Genomic DNA, 12,616 nt, shown 5'->3' with positions numbered 1-12,616 from the left:
TACTCCTACACAAAATTTACACATACACATACATACACATACATACACATAGCTAATGGGTGCAAAATGCAATGTCCCAACCACTTTATTCTTTCTCCCATCACTTATGTAGTCCAGAAAAATCTTTCAGGATGTAAAATAATTTCTTTTAGTTTTCTTCTCCTTAATTGCTATGAAAAAGAAAACAATAAGGTCCAAATAACTTCACAAGAAATATTACATAGTACAGGTAGAGAAAACAATAAAGTTATAGATTAGCATATCATAAGGCAGCAAGGTAAATTTTCAACAAATTTTTCTTACAGGCAAGCAGATATTTGTAGTTAAAAATACAAGCAATTATTTTATTATTATTATTTCTTCTTTTTTAAATTAAATTATTTTGTTTATGTACATTCTAAAAACTGCCTTCCTTCCTGGTCCTCACTCCAGAATTCTTCTTCCCAACCCCCTCTCATTTATATATAAAAGAGTGCTTCCCATTCCCAACTACACAGTATCCCCCTTCCCTGGGACATCAATCCTCTACAGGATTAGATGCACCCTCTTCCACAAAAGTCTGTCAAGTCAGTCCTCTGCTACATATGTTCCAGAGACCATGGCCCATACCATGTATGACCTTTGTTTGGTGGTTGGGACTCTAATAGCTCTCAGGAGTCCAATTAAGTTGGCAATGTTTTGCTTCCTATGGTGGTAGTCATCTGCTTCTGCTCCTTCAATCTTTTCTAACTGTTCCATAGTGGGTCCCTAAACTCAGCCCAATGGTTGGCTCTTATTATTTGCATCTGTCTCAGTCAGCTGCTGGTAGAAATTCATGGAGGACAGCTATGCTAGGCTCCTGTCTACAAGAACAACATGGCATCAATAATAGTGTCAGTGCTTGGTGCCTGAGTGTGGACTAGAACCCAAGTTAGACTGGTCACTAGATGGCCTTTCCTTCAGTCTTTGCTCCATTTTTGTCCAGGTATTTTCTTTAGACATGAAACAATTCTGGGTCAAAAAATTTGAAGATGGGTGTGTAGACCCATGCCACCACTGGGGACCTTGGGTAACTACTGGAGTTGGTCTATTCATGTTCCATATCCCTATTGTTGGGTATTTCATCTAAGGTTATCCATATTGAGTTCAGAAAGACTCTCACATTCCAGATGTGAGACTGGGACTTTCTAGAAGTCCCCCTGTTGCCCCCAACCTACATCACTGCAACTTCAGAATTCTATTTATTCTCCCTTTCCTTTGGCCTTCTCTCTTTTGCCCATCATACCTGATCCTGTTTCCCTTTTCCCCATACTGTCCCATCTCCCACACGTTTGTCCTTCCTCCAGTCTCCCATATTTTTTTGTTCCCTTTCTAAAAGGGATTGAAGTATCCTAAATTGGGCCTTCCTTCTTGTTAACCTTCATATGGTCTGTAAGTTGTAACATGTTTATTCGTTATATTTTGGTGAATGTGCACTTATAAGACAGTACATACCATGTACATCTTTTTAGTTCTGTGTTACATTGCTCAGGATAATATTTTTTCTTTCCATATTCTGACAAATTTGATACAGTCCTTTTTATTTTTTAATAGCTTAATAGAATTACATTGTGTAACTGAACCAAACATTCTGTTTCTACTCTTTTTTTTCTCTCTTTTTTTATTAGGTATTTTCCTCGTTTACATTTCCAATGCTATCCCAAAAGTCCCCCATACTCACCACCCCAACCTCCTACACACCCACTCCCCCTTTTTGGCCCTGGCATTTCCCTGTACTGGGGCATATAAAGTTTGCAAATCCAAAGGGCCTCTCTTTGCAGTGATGGCTGACTAGGCCATCTTTTGATACATATGCAGCTAGAGACAAGAGCTCCGGGGTACTGGTTAGTTCATATTGTTGTTCCACCTATAGGGTTGCAGTTCCCTTTAGCACCTTGGGTAATTTCTCTAGCTCCTCCATTGGGAGCCTTGTGATCCATCCAATAGCTGACTGTGAGCATCCACTTCTTGTTTGCTAGGCCCCGGCATAGTCTCACAAGAGACAGCTATATCTGGGTCCTTTCAGCAAAATCTTGCTAGTGTATGCAATGGTGTCAGCGTTTGGAAACTGATTATGGGATGGATCCCTGGATATGGCAATCACTAGAAGGTTCATCCTTTCATCGCAGCTCCAAATTTTGTCTCTGTAACTCCTTCCATGGGTGTTTTGTTCCCATTTCTAAGAAGGGGCAAAGTGTCCACACTTTGGTCTTCGTTCTTCTTGAGTTTCATGAGTTTAGCAAATTGTATCTTATATCTTGGGTATCCTAAGTTTCTGGGCTAATAGCCACTTATCAGTAAGTACATATTGTGTGAGTTCCTTTGTGATTGGGTTACCTCACTCAGGATGATGCCCTCCAGGTCCATCCATTTGCCTAGGAATTTCATAAATTCATTCTTTTTAATAGCTGAGTAGTACTCCATTGTGTAAATGTACCACATGTTCTGTATCCATTCCTCTGTTGAGGGGCATCTGGGTTCTTTCCAGCCTCTGGCTATTATAAATAAGGCTGCTATGAACATAGTGGAGCATGTGTCCTTCTTACCGGTTGGGACATCGTCTGGATATATGCCCAGGAGAGGTATTGCGGGATCCTCCGGTAGTACTATGTCCAATTTTCTGAGGAACCGCCAGACTGATTTCCAGAGTGGTTGTACAAGCTTGCAATCCCACCAACAATGGAGGAGTGTTCCCCTTTCTCCACATCCTCGCCAGCATCTGCTGTCACCTGAGTTTTTGATCTTAGCCATTCTGACTGGTGTGAGGTGGAATCTCAGGGTTGTTTTGATTTGCATTACCCTGATGCTTAAGGTGTTTCTATTCTTAATACCATGCACCCTACCAGATCACCACGGACTAAGGATGGTCTTCAATAACAACAAAAGCAACAGAGAACCCACATATAAATGGAAGCTCTACTCAGTGATGACTTGGTGAAGAAAGAAAAAAAGAAATTAAAGCCTTTTATGATTTAATGAAAATTAAGGCACAACATACCCAAACTTATGGGACACAATGAAAGCAGTGAGAAGAGGAAAACTCATGACTCTGTGTGCCTTCAGAAAGAAACTGGAGGTAGCATATACTAGGAGCTTGAGAGCGACTCTGAAAGATCTAGAACAAAAGGAAGCAAATAGACCAAAGAGGAGTAGGCACCAAGAAATAATCAAAGTCAGGGCTGAAATCAACCAAGTAGAAACAAAAAGAACTATAAAAAGATTCAACAAAATCAGGAGTTGGTTCTTTGAGAAAATCAACAAGAGATAAACACTTAACCAGACTATCCTAAGGAAACAATGACAGTATCCAATTTAGTAAAATCAGAAATGAAAAGGGCGACAAAACTACAGAAACAGAAAAAATTTAAAAACTTATTAGCTGCTTCTGCAAATGCACATATTCAACAAAACTGAAAATTTTGTAGGAAATTGACAATTTTCTAGACGTACACCAGTTATCAAAGTTAAATCATGATTATATAAACCATCTAAACAGTCTGAAAACCTCAAAAGAACTAGAATCAGTCATCAAAATTCTCCCACATGTTAGATGTTCAAAGAAGTCCTAATACAAATACTCTTCAAACTACTCCACAAAATATAAACAGACAGAAAACTACTCATCTTGTTCTATGAAGCCACAATTATGCTTATACCTAAACCACACAAAGACCCAACAAAGAAACAGAACTTCGGGCCTGTTTCCCTAATGAATATTGATGCAGTAATACTCAATAAAATTCTCATAAACCGAATCCAAGAACACATCAAAGTGATCATTCAACATGATCAAGAAGATTTCATCTGAGGGATACAGAGATGGTTCAACACACAGAAATCCATCAATGTAATCCAATATATAAACAAAGTCATAGATCACATGATCACATCATTAGATGTTGAGAAAGCATTTGATAAAATTCAACATCCTTCATGGTAAAAGTCTTAAAAAGATCATGAATTTAAGATCTAAACATGAACACAGTAAAAGCAAAATACATCAACCTAGTAGACCATATTAAACTAAATAGAAAGGAATTTAAAGCAATCCAACTAAATAAAGGGACTAGATAAGGCTGCCCACTCTATCTCTATCTACTCAATAGTCGGAACCAGAGCAATTAGACCACAAAAGGAGGTCAAAGGGACACAAATTGGAAATGAAGAAGTCAAAATATCACAATTTGCAGATGATATGATAGCATATTTATGTGACCCCAAAAATTCCACCAGAGAGCTCCTAAACCTCATAAACAACTTCAGCAAAGTGGCTCGATATAAAATTATACAAATCAGTAGCCTTCCTCTACTCAAAGGATAAACAGGCTGAGAAAGAGATTAGGGAAACAACACACTTCACAATAGTCACAAATAATATAAAATACCTTGGTGTAATTCTAAACAAGCAAGTGAAAAAAAAACTGTATGACAAGAATTTCAATTCTCTGAAGAATGAAATCAAAGAAGATCTCAGAAGATGGAAAGATCACCCAAGCTCATGGATTGTTAGGAACAATATAGTAAAAAATGTCCATTTTTCAGAAAGCAATCTACAGATTCAATGCAATCCCCATCAAAATCCAACTCAGTTCTTCATAGAGATAGAAAGAGAAATTTGCAAGTTCATTTGGAATAAAAAAAAAAAAAACCCACAATAGCATAAACTATTCTCAACAATAAAAGAACTTCTTGGGAATCTCCATGCCTGACTCTAAGCTATATTTACAGAGCAGTCTCCATAAAAACTCTATGGTACTGGTAAAAAAGACAGCCAGTTATCTACCTAGAGTAGAATTGAAGATGCAGAAAAAGTCCCACACATTTATGGTCACTTAATCTTTGATAAAAGAGCTAAAACCTTCCAGTGATAAAAAAGACACCATTTTCAAAAAATGGTGATGGTTCACCTGGAGGTCAGCACGTATATGAATCCAAACTGATGAATTCTTATCTCTTTGTACAAAGCTCAGGTCCAAGTGGATCAAGGACCTCCAAGTAACAGGAGATACACTGAAAATAATAGCAGATTAAGTGGGGAAAATCCTGTATCACATGGGCAGAGGAGAATCTTTCCTAAACAAAATACTAGTGTCTCAAGCTCTAAGATCACAATTGACAAATTGGAACCTCATGAAACTGTGCATCTCTGTAAGGCAAAGGACACTGTCAATAAGACAACACGGCAACCTACAGATTGCTGAAAGATCTTAAGTGATATTTCATATTGCAAAGTTATGAAATTTACAGTTAATATTCTTTATTGTAATGGTGAGGAATAATAATTCTCATGGAAAAGAACATATATGCTGAAAATGTAGCCATTGAGGTAGAGATGTATTTAGAGATTATTAAAGAAATCTCATGTGTGTTCTGAGCATAGCTCACTTGATTATTACAAACCCAAACACTGCAAGAATACAGATCAACAATAATACAACCAGTGTTCTGTTCCCACATATAGGTTCCCACATATAGATATAGACAAATGAAAATATGGAGACATCAAAGTGACATGATTTTCAAATATTGCAATCATAGGCTTATGTGAGAGTATATGTCAAAGAATGTACTAAGCAAAGAATTCAAATAATGGTGATAAGAATTCAGTTACTGTAGCCTCTCCACCACTCCTGATCACAGCTCAATTGATACTCAAGAACTTGCATGGAACTGAATGATTGGGATAACTGTATGTTACACTGCTGAGTGTCTTAGTTTATCATAAAATAAAATTAAAAGAAGCCTGATTCCAACCAACAGGACCAAATCTAAGAGGAAAATATCATGCAGTTATTTTGTCCTCTGAGGTTCTGCCTTTACCCTGTGTGATGTGAGGCTCCTCCACATAGAATTCACAAAAATACAAAGTACTTCTCACTAGAAAGCTCAGTATCACTAGATACTGCATTAATGTTATTTGTTCTGAAAAACAAAATTAAAACAACTACTGCAATTCTTGACCATACAATTTCTGTACAGAGTAGAGTGAGCAAGTTCTAGGCATTGCCATTTTTCCTGAATGAAGAATACAGCCATAAGGAACGTCATCAAGTCCTATAATTCAATGAAAATATTTGAGCTATCTGTATTGGTACAGTTCTTCAATCCTAGCATCCTAGGAAGAGGAAGGGAGTTCCCATGTAAATCCAGGCTTGATCTAGTGCCACAATAGCATTATACCTATTTTTGCATACAAGTGATAAAGGAAATCATCTTTTAGATTATTCTTCTGTAAAGATCCTGGCAAGTATTAGATAAATAGAATAATCCTCATAAAACCAAGTTATTATTATCTAAAGATTACTAACAGGGCCAGAGGTACCCACTTCAGAATAATGTGTGCTTAAATTGTGACACAGCAGATTTTACCTCTGGTGAATACAATATACCTATTTGGCAGCACTGTTCATCAATTGGACTTCTTCCCTTGCATCCATGGCAGAGCTGAATCAAGACTTCTTAAGACTGTCCCAAAAGTTATCCTGTAGATGCCAGAGTTTTTAGTGTCCTATAGATGAAGGTAGTTTCCCTATCCATACAAGATCCTCTCTAAGTCCTGTTTTGGTTCCTAAAAATGTAGCCTCTAGAGATATTTTGTTCCCTATTCTAAGGACAAATGAAGCATCCACACGTTGGTCTTCCTTCTTCTTGATTTTCTTGTGTTTTGCAAATTGTATCTTGGATATTCTAAGTTTCTAGGCTCATATCCACTTATCAGTGAGTGCATATCAAGTGATTTCTTTTGTGATTGGGTTAGCTTACTCAGGAGCTAATCCTCTAGATCCATCCATTTGCCTAAAATACATAAATTCATTGTTTTTCATAGCTGAGTAGTACTCCAATATATAATTGTACCACATTTTCTGTATCCATTCTTCTGCTGAGGGACATCTGTGTCCTTTCCAGCTTCTGGCTATTATAAATAAGGCTGTTATGAACATAGTGGAGCATGTTTCCTTATTACAAGTTGGAACATCTTCTGGGTATATGCCCAGGAGAGGTATTGCTGGATATCTCGGTAGTACTATTTCCAATTTTCTGAGGAACTGCCATACTGACTTCCAGCGTGCTCGTACAAGCTTGCAATCCCATCAGCAATGGAGGAGTGTTCCTCTTTCTCCACATCCTCGGCAGCATCTGCTTTCACCTGAATTTTTGATCTTAGCCATTCTGACTGGTGTGAGGTTAGTTTGGAGCTAAGACAAAAGGAAAGATCATCCAGAGACTACCCCACCCATGAATCCATCCCATAATAAGCCACCGAACCCAGACACTATTGCATATGCCAGCAAGATTTCACTGAAAGAACCCTGATATAGCTGTCTCCTGTGAGGCTATGCCAGTGTCTGACAAATACAGAAGTGGATGCTCACAGTCATCTAGTGGATGGAACACAGGGCTCCCAATGGAGGAGCTAGAGAAAGTACCAAAGGAGATGGTGTCTACAACCCGATAGGTGGAACAACAATAAGAACTAACCAGTACCCCCAGAGCTCCTGTCTCTAGCTGCATATGTAGCAGAAGATGGCCTAGTCGGCCATCACTGGGAAGAGAGGCCCCTTGGTCTTGCAAATTTTATATGCCCCAGTACAGGGGAACGCCAAGGCCAAGAAGTGGGAGTGGGTGGGTAGGAGACTAGGTTGGGGGGATGGGGGGGCACAGGGAACTTTCGGGATAGCATTTGAAATGTAAATTTAAAAATATCTAATAAGAAAAAGAAAAAATGAAAAACTGTAGCCTCTAGAAGGCACTCTAAGAATGCTCATCAGGATCCTGTAATATGTTTCTTCCCATGCTCTTCCACAAATACTGCTTAATGTTCCAATACCATAAAGCCTGTTTCATTTGCTCTCAAGCATCCTATATGGGCATTGTCCATGTCCCCTAATATACTAAATCCTTCTCATTCTGTCCGTGCTCTTTTCCACATAACTGTATCTGAGACTACAAAGACAACACGTTGTTACCATCATAAACAAGAACTATGTGTGTAAATGGTTTTATGGTAAAAAATAAATCAATACTGTGTGAAGGGTACAAAGTACAATGTGAAAAAAGTTTTCAAGTTTCCCATGGCAGTTAAGTCTATGCTTACTTAGGATGATGATCTCAAAATCATTCCAGGTAGTTGAAATTTCCTAACTGTTAATGGCCACCCCAGAAACTCTCTGCTATGTTCAACATCCATGATAAAACAACTGATAGAAATTATCTATGAATATTTGAAAACAAGAGGCTCTGTTTATTTAAGATTGTGCTAACTGTGAACTCATGATTCAGCAATAACCAATACTGAAAACAAAATATTCTGCCAGTAATTTCTCATGAATGGAATGACCTTCTTACTTTTGGGGAAAAAATGAAAAAAAATATATATAATGGCATGCATTTGTTCTACTGTAACCTACCACTTGTCTAAGATCAAACATTCTGAGTCTTCCGATTGCATTTTCGATACCATAGCTTTGGAGTTGTAGTAAATACTTTTTCATCTTTTCACAGTGATTCAAATTGACTTTTCATCAACTTTGGTAATTTCTATACAATATTGAACATTTCCATAGGTTATCTCTTTAATGTTTCCCAATATATGTGTGGATAGTTTCACACAATTAAGCTAGGATAAATTATTTAATAAAGCCCATTATGGAATTTGGTTTCAGGATGAATATTCTGGGAAGTATATACAATTAGCATTGTGTAAATGATTTAGCAAAATTAATTGAAATTCATTTTATTGCTTTGAGTGTGCAGAGTAGACTGTTAAGGTACAACAGGACAGGACAACACAATGGTCTGCCATATTCAACAATGGGTAAATGCACATGTTTTGAGAGCCACTGTAATTTGATTGAATCATGGAGTATTAGCATAATGTCAGAGCCATACAAAAACACAACACAGTTAGCATGACGCTTATCAACAACAGTTTTGTAGCTGTATTTTCATTTGGCTTTCTGCAGACCTCTCTCTCACTCCTCTTTGAATGGAATAGAACAGCCTTAGTCCTGGGGTTCCTGAATCCTCTCCATTCTATTCAAATTGAGCCCTAAAACTTGACCAACTCTTACTAGGGCAGTGAGCCTGTATGATTAAATACAGCATCCCTATTTTAGTTAACTACAACGACTTTTCTTTAATATTGTGGCTCCAGATTTTCTGATGTTGCAATACTGAGATTGTTATGTTCAAATCATGAGACCATCCTCCCCCAAAAAAAAGACCACCAGGGACCACAACTCTGATGCAAGCACATGAAAGTCTTTGAGTTTGCACTTGGCTCACAAACATTTCTGATGCTACAGGTTAGGAAAGTAATAGCTGGGTCTAGGAGAATTCAGTTTATATAGGGAAAAATTGCAAGCAGGGGCTTCCAATCATTAGTGTTACATGATTTGGGTAAAGGGAAATTGGCCTTTAAACTGATTGGTACATAGCATCTGTTAAAACCACAAGGGGAGACCACACATCTAGCAGAGACATCTTGACCTTGGAACAATTCATGTTTTTTTTTACATCATCCTGTTATTTTGACCAGATTATCCTGTTATTGTGAGCTGGCCACAGCTATTTTGTCTATTGTCAATAGCTGAGAACACTTTGTGGTCTTTTTCTCGGAGCCCAAGAGTGGGAGCATTGTCACTCTGAAGATAAGAAACTCAAAATGTCACAATCTTGAATAAACAGAGCCTCCTGTTTTCAAATATTCATAGATAATTTCTATCAGTTGCTGTATTATGAATATTGAACATAGCAGACAGTTTCTGGTGTGGCCCTTTACAGTTTGGAAATTTCACCTCCTATCTATGAGATATGACCCTCTACCTCCATATCCTACATCCATGGAATCCCAGGTGGAAACTAGGCAATATTGGTAACCTTTTCTGTCACTTAAACCCCAGACACCCAATGGGAAGAATTAATATCCAGAGAAATTATAGAGCCCAAGGGTGGAACTATGTCAATCTGAAGATAAGTAACTCAATATGGAGTTTAAAAACAAAATGGACTTTATCCTGCTACTTTGATGACTTCATAATATAGTTAAAGGTATTCTTTTTTTTTTTAATCTAATCATGTCTTACCTGGAAAATTATATGCATTCAAAATGTCTAAACAGTTTTTACAACCCTAACTTAAAAGACAAATAGTCCATTCATAAATGGGTTAAAAGTGTCAGTTTGTAACAGAAGCTATACTGATACTCTGGAAAACATATACAGAGTCTATGATTAGCAAAATTGGAAACCAGGAATGATAAATTAAAACAAAGCTCCACTGCATTTAACCTTAGAAAAACAAAACCAGAGGCTTTTGCCTCAGAATCTGCAAGAGCCATCTTGGTTCCGGGACTCCACAGGAACTAGTCTGCACAGGTGAGAGTGTGGACTACTGAAGTTTCTGGAACAGGTGAGAGCCAAAGAACTTCTGAGGCAGCACCATTTTCAGGATCCAGATATCCGGCCACCATCCCGGCCAGAGGATAGGTGTCCACCTGGCCCAGGAGGCCTTTGCATCAGGATCCGCAGGGCCAATCTTGGTTCCGGGACTCCCCAGGAAGTAGTCTGGACAGGTAAGAGTGTGGACTACTGAAGCTAACAACTTCTGTGACAGGCCAAAGCAAGAGAGCTTCTGGGAAAGGTCCTGTTTTGGGCCTTCATCTTCGGCCAGGAGGAGGTCCAAACACCAGATAACCGTGCACCTTTCCTGCAGAGACTGCTCTGACCACTGAAACTAAGAGAAGAGAGCTAGTATCCCAGGTCAGCTGATAGAGTGTAACAAAATCACCAGAGGAACAATCTCTAAACAGAGACAACTATAACAACTAACTCCAGATATTACCAGATGGCGAAAGTTAAACGTAAGAATCTTACTAACAGAAAACAAGACCATTCACCATCATCAGAACTCAGCACTCCCACTTCGCCCAGTCCAGTGCACCCCAACACACCCGAGAAGCTAGACCCAGATTTGAAGGCATATCTCATGATGATGGTAGAGGACATCAAGAAGGACTTTAATAATTCACTTAAAGAAATACAGGAGAACACTGCTAAACAGGTAGAAGACATTAAAGAGGAAGCGCAAAAATCCCTTAAAGAATTGCAGGAAAACGCAACCAAACAGTTGATGGAATTGAATAAAACCATCCAAGACCTAAAAAGGGAAGTAGACACAATAAAGAAAACCCAAAGTGATGCAACACTGGAGATAGAAACCCTAGGAAAGAAATCTGGAACCATATAGATGCTAGTATCAGCAACAGAATACAAGAGATGAAGAGAGAATCTCAGGTGCAGAAGATTCAATAGAGAACATCGGCACAACAATCAAAGAAAATGCAAAATACAAAAAGATCCTAACTCAAAACATCCAGGAAATCTAGGACATAATGAGCAGACAAAACCTACGGATAATAGGAGTTGATGAGAATGAAGGTTTTCAACTCAAAGGATTAGAAAATATCTTCAACAAAATAATAGAAGAAAACTTCCCAAACATAAAGAAAGAGATGCCCATGATCATACAAGAAGCCTACAGAACTCCAAATAGACTGGACCAGAAAAGAAATTCCTCCCGACACATAATAATCAGAACAACAAATGCACTAAATAAAGAAAGAATATTAAAAGCAGTAAGGGAGAAAGGTCAAGTAACATATAAAGGAAGGCCTATCAGAACTACACCAGACTTTTCACCAGAGACTATGAAAGCCAGAAGAGCCTGGACAGATGTTATACAGACACTAAGAGAACACAAATGCCAACCCAGGCTACTATACCCATGCAAACTCTCAATTACCATAGATGGAGAAACCAAAGTATTCCATGACAAAACCAAATTCACACATTATCTTTCCACGAATCCAGCCCTTCAAAGGATAATAACAGAAAATACCAATACAAGAACAGAAAACACGCCCTAGAAAAAGCAAGAAGGTAATCCCTCAACAAACCTAAAAAAGGACAACCACAAGAACAGAATGCAAACTTTAACAACAAAAATAATAGGAAGCAACAATTACTTTTCCTTAATATCTCTTAATATCAATGGACTCAACTCCCCAAGAAAAAGACATAGACTAACAAAGTGTCTACACAAACAAGACCCAGCATTTTGCTGCTTACAGGAAACTAATCTCAGAGAAAAAGATAGACACTACCTCAGAATGAAAGGCTGGAAAACAATTTTCCAAGCAAATGGTATGAAGAAACAAGCTGGAGTAGCCATTCTAATATCTATTAAAATCGACTTCCAACCCAAAGTCATCAAAAAAGACAAGGAGGGGCACTTCGTTCTCATCAAAGGTAAAATCCTCCAAGAGGAACTATCAATTCTGAATATCTATGCTCCAAATACAAGGGCAGCCACATTCATTAAAGAAACTTTAGTAAAGCTCAAAACACACATTGCACTTCACACAATAATAGTGGGAGACTTCAACACACCACTTTCACCAATGGACAGATCATGGAAAGAGAAACTAAACAGGGACACAGTGAAACTAACAGAAGTTTTGAAACAAATGGATCTGACAGATATCTACAGAACATTTTATCCTAAAACAAAAGGATATACCTTCTTCTCAGCACCTCAT

This window comes from Mus musculus, chromosome 17 (genome assembly GCF_000001635.26).
Source record: "Mus musculus strain C57BL/6J chromosome 17, GRCm38.p6 C57BL/6J".
Lineage (NCBI taxonomy): Eukaryota > Metazoa > Chordata > Mammalia > Rodentia > Muridae > Mus > Mus musculus.
Note: the sequence above shows the minus strand (reverse complement) of the source record.